We start from the raw sequence: 6570 nt of genomic DNA, 5'->3' as shown, positions 1-6570 counted from the left end.
ACAAAGGACGATCTGTAACGCTATGCGCTACATTTAGGGAGGCGAAACCTCCGCCCTGATGGAAGCATCTGGAACTCGACATGGAGGCGATGTTGACAGAGACAACAGACGGAGCTTTAGAGGTGACCCTTTCTTCATACAGATGCCTTAGATTAATAAAAGTAACACCAGTGATCTTACAGCACAACTTGACCACTTTTTCCAACTTGTTCTTGTAAGATAATAATAATAATAATAAGAAGAAGAAGAAAGTCTCAGAAAAATGGAGTATTTCAAATAAAGTTGTATTTAAGTAACTAAGTAAAAAAGGAAGCTTAATCATGATACAGTTCACAAAATAAACTGTTAAAACCTTTAAAGGTCTTTAACAGCATTTAAAGCAGGTGAAAATATTATAAATTTAGCAGATAGGTCGCAAAAACCACTTGGTTATGGTTAGGAAAACATCATGTTTTGGCTTAAAATACCCAGTTTTGGTGGCACAATTACCACTAGAAATGTCCAGATGTCTCGCTAAAAAACACCCTTTTTCAGTGGCAAAATCACTGCTAGAAATGTCACGAATGTCTTGCTGACAAACACCCGGTTTTGGTGGCACAATTGCCACTAGAAATGCCTACAATATCTCCCTAAAAAATACCCAGATTTTTAGTGGCACAGTCGCAGCTAGAAATATCACCAGTGTCTCGCTAACTGGTTTTGGTGCCACAATCGCTGCTGAAAATGCTACCAGTGTCCCCCAAAAACAGCCTTCCAGTTTTGGTGGCACAATTACCGATCAAAATGCCCAGATGTCTCGCTAAAAACATCCAATTTCAGTGGCACAATCGCAGCTAGAAATATCACCAATGTCTCACTAACTGGTTTTGGTGCCACACTCACTGCTGAAAATGCTGCCAATGTCCCCCCCCAAAAAACCACCCAGTTTTGGTGGCACAGTTGCAGCTAGAAATGTTGGCAATGTCTCACTCAAAAACATTTTAATGCCACAATCACTTTTGAGAATTCCGCTGCTGTCTCCTAAAAAAATTGTCGCTGCCTAGATCTCTCGCTAAAAAAAAACCTGATTTCAGTGACACATCACTGCTGGAAATGCAGCTGATGTCTCCCTCTTCCTACCAACGCTTTCTAGCTCCTCCTGGGGGACCCCAAGGCGTTCCCAGGCCAGACAAGATATATAATCCTTCCAGCGTGTCCTATGTCTGCGCCGGGGCTTGCTACCAGTGGGACATGCGTGGAACACCTCTAACACCCAGGAGGCATCCTGACCAGATGCCCGAACCACCTCAAATTACTCCTTTTGACGCAAAGTTTTCTCCTGATGTCCGAGTGCCAAGGTCTTACAAAACAAATACCCAGTTTTGGTGTCATAATTGCTGCTAGAAATGCTGATAATGTTGCGCATAAAGCACCCAGATTTGTTGTATCTAGGTCTCGAACTATGGTCTGCAGCTTGGCAGCTGTCTTGCCTAGGTGTCACACCATCGTCCCCTTCACCTCCATGATGACACAAGACAGCTCATATACATGTAATCAGAACTACGTCACCTGCTAAACATTGATATGACTTGTATGAACCATACAAAAGTATCATATCTGTGGTTTGCAGAAACACACAATGCCAATATATCCTTCTGCAGACTGGGCTGCATGAAGGCAGAGACTGTTAAAGAAATCTCTCCTATTTTATTAATCTTTTCACGCCCCTGCAGATTTGTATCATGACACCCTGTGGCATTCAGACTCCCTTAGAGTGTTAAAGGATGATTACTTTACTCAAGCCAAATGAATTGGCTTAATTAACTGCATCAGAAAAAGGAGATTTATAAGTGCAGTGCACATGAGTTTATGAGTTGCAGGAGCTTGAGACTGCACACGCAATGACATCTAAATCCAGGATAATTTGATTTTGAATTGCTTCCATGCCTCTGAGACAAATATCAATAACCTCTTGACCCTGCAATGATTAAAAATGTTTTTCCACCTATCAAAAAATATCTCAAGATTAATGTATTAAAGTCAGTATAAACAAAGATACTGTATAAACAAACAAAAATCAGGGTCGAACCAGTCTGTGTGAGTGTTTACTGGTCCCCACCCAAACTCCTTGTTTGTTCCTCCTTCTGACATGCAGACATTCCCACACCCAGAGTTTGTTGATTTTCTGCTGGTGTTGGCATGCTTCTCTGGAGCCCGGGGCTGGGACCGACTGGATGAGGTTGCTCTTGGCTGGTTCCAGCCTCCGTCGCCTTCCTTTACTCCCCTCCCTCGGTACATTATGTCACTTATCTCATGCTTCTTCACCGTGCCCTGTTTTTACATCATGGCACACTCATTGTTCTCAGTGATTAATCCTGAAGTGCACAGGGGAAGGGGTCTAATCCCTGTTGTATTCTGCAAACCATGCATATCAGCTGACACTGCTGGGTGTAGTAAATAGACCATCTGAAGGCAAAGAGCAGAATGGATTTACAGAAGCAGTAAAAATGAGGGAAAAAGTGTGTAAAGTTTTCTGTCTGTATGGCAAACTGCATAACAAATAGAAAGGTTGTTCTGCCTTTTTTTAAAATAGGTTTTTAAAACTGATTATTTTAACTCAGAAACAATCGCCAGGGCCTAAATACTATACCTATCTTTGAATATTCCTCAGGGAGTACAAAGGGAAATTGTACTTAAATAATTGAAATTCACTTTAACTAGTTTGTTTAACAAGCAGAATATATAGTTAAATTATTTTTGCTAGGTGTCCTTTTATCCATCTATTAATATTAATTGATATTCAGTATCAATCAGTATAATACATTCATTAATATATTTACAACCTTATACATTTGAATGTGTGATTTAAAGTAGGCTAGCTAAATCTCATTAATAGTAGTAGTGCAGTCAAAACCTGAGCTGAGCTGCTAACGCTAAGCTAGTTATCATTAGCAAGTGTTTCACCTATTTTTTCTGCGTCATGTTTGAATTTGGCTGCTGCCTCATTCAGTTACTTGAAAAAGCTGACTAAATTACCGAAATGTCATTTATTAAAACTGATACTTTTAATCTACAGATAACAGCTTGGTAAAAATCAATAAGTTCATTCATTTTTAGCTTTGGCTACGGCTAGCTCGGGCTGTCTAACCAGTTAGCTAACGTTATACCTTTTCTGCTTTAGCTGGCTAGTTAGCTGCCTCTTTTTGACAAAATTAAAAAATAAATCTGATTCAGGTCGTACGTCAGCCTTAACCAAATAAGTTGTAAAAGTTTTAAAGATTTCCTGTCCAACGTTATTAACTAGCCTGTGTAAGAACCGCAGGTACCAGCCCTGTAAATTAGAGGCCGTACACATGCCGTGTCTTAAACCGCCTGTAAACGTGAGGTCGGGCACTGGGCGCTACTCTTGTGCGTTTTGTGCCAGCTATCGAGAGCACAGCGACAGGTTGCATCAACAAGCACTGTTTTGCCTATTTACCTGAAGTTGCTCCCACATGGTTCGCCCCCCCTCAGACAGTTTCTTGACGTTAGACATTGAAATTATCTTAATAGATTTTTACCATTAAAACTGCATTCAGTTGTTATTTTGCAGTTTGCATTTTGACTGCAAAGCTAGCCCTTACCAATCTCTTACAAAGCAAGGCTAGTTTATATCAAGAGACATCGGACCATGGAAACATGACAACCTGATTTGACCTTTGGCTACTGGACTTACACCTTTCAGCTCTACACAAAGCAGAGATACTCCACTGAGTTCTGCAACCCTTCGTTTAGCTCAGTTTGTGTATGCTGCCTTTAAGCAATGAGCAAGTGACACTATGTCTCGTTGGTAATGTCTAGTCCAAGTGTAAAATATCACATTTCAGGGTTAAATATGATAATATAGCGCCAGTATAACAGACGGACTGTCAGCATTTTTAAGCAATTGTTACCTTACGGTAGCTGAAATTACAACCAGCCTGACTCAAATTAAGACCTGACAGAGGAGCTCTGTCTTCATAGCACATTTAAAAATAACATCAAGATGGTTTTGTAGAGAGATGTAAAAGTGTAATTAAATAATTGGGAAGTCAAGTAAAAGGCAGAAAATTAGCTTTAGATTGGAATTAATTGATTTTTGACGTGTTGACAGGGCTGTAAATGAGCTCGCAAACCTGCTGAATGTGCCTGACTGTCGACTCTGTGGCTCCGCTGAGGTCATTCATACTGCGGTTGACATAATCATTGGGTGGTGGACACTGCTGAGTTATTATCACTTACGTGTGTCTGAGTTGATATTTGTGCCGCCAGCATGACTGTTGCTTTTAAACGAGGCTGCGGTCGTGGGTGAGCTGAGCAGATTTCAACCAGACGAGAAAAGTGAAACAGGAGCACTATTGTAAAAATGTTGCTCCAATTAAAAGCTTTAATAGTCGTACACAGATTGATTCGTACCATTGTCCTGCTCTGTCAAAATTCTGCTCTCACTAGTCTGGCTCATACTGGCCAGTGCTGCTCCGTCACCCTGTTTTTCTCTTCTTTGTTTTGTCAGTCAAGCCTGAAAGCAGAGGGGAGGGGCACAATTTCGGGAAAGGGGTACATTTTTAAATAAAGGCCTCACCGCAGGGTCTAAACGAGCGCAAAGGGCAGCTATGACAGAAGATTTATGTGCTTGAAAAACTTGCTTTTTGACTCTTTGTCATTCCCTCTTAAGAAAGCTCTCTCTGTCTTTCAAGTCTCCCTCACTGCACTCATGCACTTACATCATTATTTGATCACCACGTCTTTAAATGGCACTCTCTCTGCCTCTCTGGATTCTTTTAGAGGGGCTACCATTTGCATGAGAAGTGACTGAGAGCGGGCCCCCTTCCTGTTTTCCTCTCTTTGTCCCCCCCATTCTTTTATTCCAAATCCTTCCCACTTAATGCCCCTTCCTTGCTTTGTGCTGTGCACTATATAAGTGAGCTGCATAACACCGGCCAATCAGTTAGCTTATTTTCACATATTTCCCCCTCCCTGTCCTGGAAATATGTGAACACAGGAACTTTAAATTTGCAGGAAATTGCTTGGTTTAGATGCCAAAGTACACGGAGAAGCTGAAAGGCATAATTGTTGTTCACATGGCTGCACACAAAGACCATCTCTTTTATCTGCGCTGCCATGGAGGCATGGCTTTAGCCTTGAGCTTTGGATTGTTTGGTGTCTATATTTACCAGCTCTGCAACAGGCTTTTAACTTAAAAGTTAGGTAACAATTACCACGAAGCAGCCCCATGGCAGCAAAAGCTTATAAGCTTAACCTGCACCGATCCTAACAGGCGCTGCTGGGTCAGATTGTGTACTGTTTATGCAGCTGCAGTGCTCAGGGTGTCCACAGGGGGCGTTCTGACCTTTGACCTTGTCTGGATGCGCTCTAATCCTGTTAGATCTGGCTGTCTGGCTGCCTGCGCACAGTGTGAGGTGAGTAATTAACAGAGGTCCTAACAGTGATTCTGCAGTAGTTCTTCAACTGGATAATCAGTCAGGAAGTGACTCAGTTGGTGGAGACGTTCAGTATGTTCTGGGGGGAACAGCAGCAAGGTTCACATAAACACTGATCAGATGAGTCACAGAGAGCTGATATAATTTTCCTCTGATCATGCACAAATCCAATCTCCCTCCAGGGATGTCAGTGGTAAACCCTTAATCAGGTAACCACGAGATATTTTTGACCACAGTTACACGTCAGTCTATGGCAGTGGTTCCCAACTGGTTCAGCTGTGGGATCCAGATTTCATGTTAGCTGATAGTTCAAGGTCCACACAGTTTTACATAGTCATAGTCAAAGTCGTAGTCGTTTTACATCATACTTGCATTTGGCCATTTCGTGGATCTAGTTTGTTGCCTTTGTTAAGTAGCTATCCGTTATTCACTCACACTACAGCAGGACACCGCATCTCAACAGTTAAGTTCTGTGCCGGAACTACTTCTCAGTTTACTGCACTGCGCTCAAACCAGCTCTGGTTGGAGCTAGCTAGTAGCACCATCCATTCGGTGATTACCGCTACCAATGCCGTCCCAGACCAACCACCTTGCCGTTGAAACACTGTGCCACCCTCTAGTCTCCCCTAGTGTCGCCCCTTTGAGTAAAGTTATTTTGAGTCAAAAACCCCCTTTAGCATGGTCAACTATGTTAGTTAACTGTTAGCTAACTGTATCACTGTTAGCACTATTAGCAGTGTTAGCACAGTTAGTGGTGCTAACATGGTTAAGAGTGCTAATGGGGTTTTGAGGCTCAAAATACAGCAGCCTACTCAATTCTACTATAGGGGGGGAGACTGGAGGATGGCTACTATGTTTCCACAACCAGAATGGCGTTACCAGCAGTAGTCGCCGAAAGAGTGGCGCTGCTAGCTAGCTCCCAGCCACCATAGGCTATGGGCACTATTTTTCTACAAGCTAACGCGGCTAGCCAGCTGTCTGTCAGTAAAGCCAACAGAAAATAAATACAAGGCAAAACACGTACATTTCAAAACATTAAATCACATTAATCTCACCACCTCTAAATGGGTAGTGCTTTGAAATACAGTGCTTAAGATTAACAAGTCAGTGGGGCGCCAGACATTTTGTTTTT

The sequence above is a fragment of the Epinephelus fuscoguttatus genome, linkage group LG23 (genome assembly GCF_011397635.1).
Source record: "Epinephelus fuscoguttatus linkage group LG23, E.fuscoguttatus.final_Chr_v1".
NCBI lineage: Eukaryota > Metazoa > Chordata > Actinopteri > Perciformes > Serranidae > Epinephelus > Epinephelus fuscoguttatus.
This window is presented reverse-complemented; position numbering follows the sequence as displayed.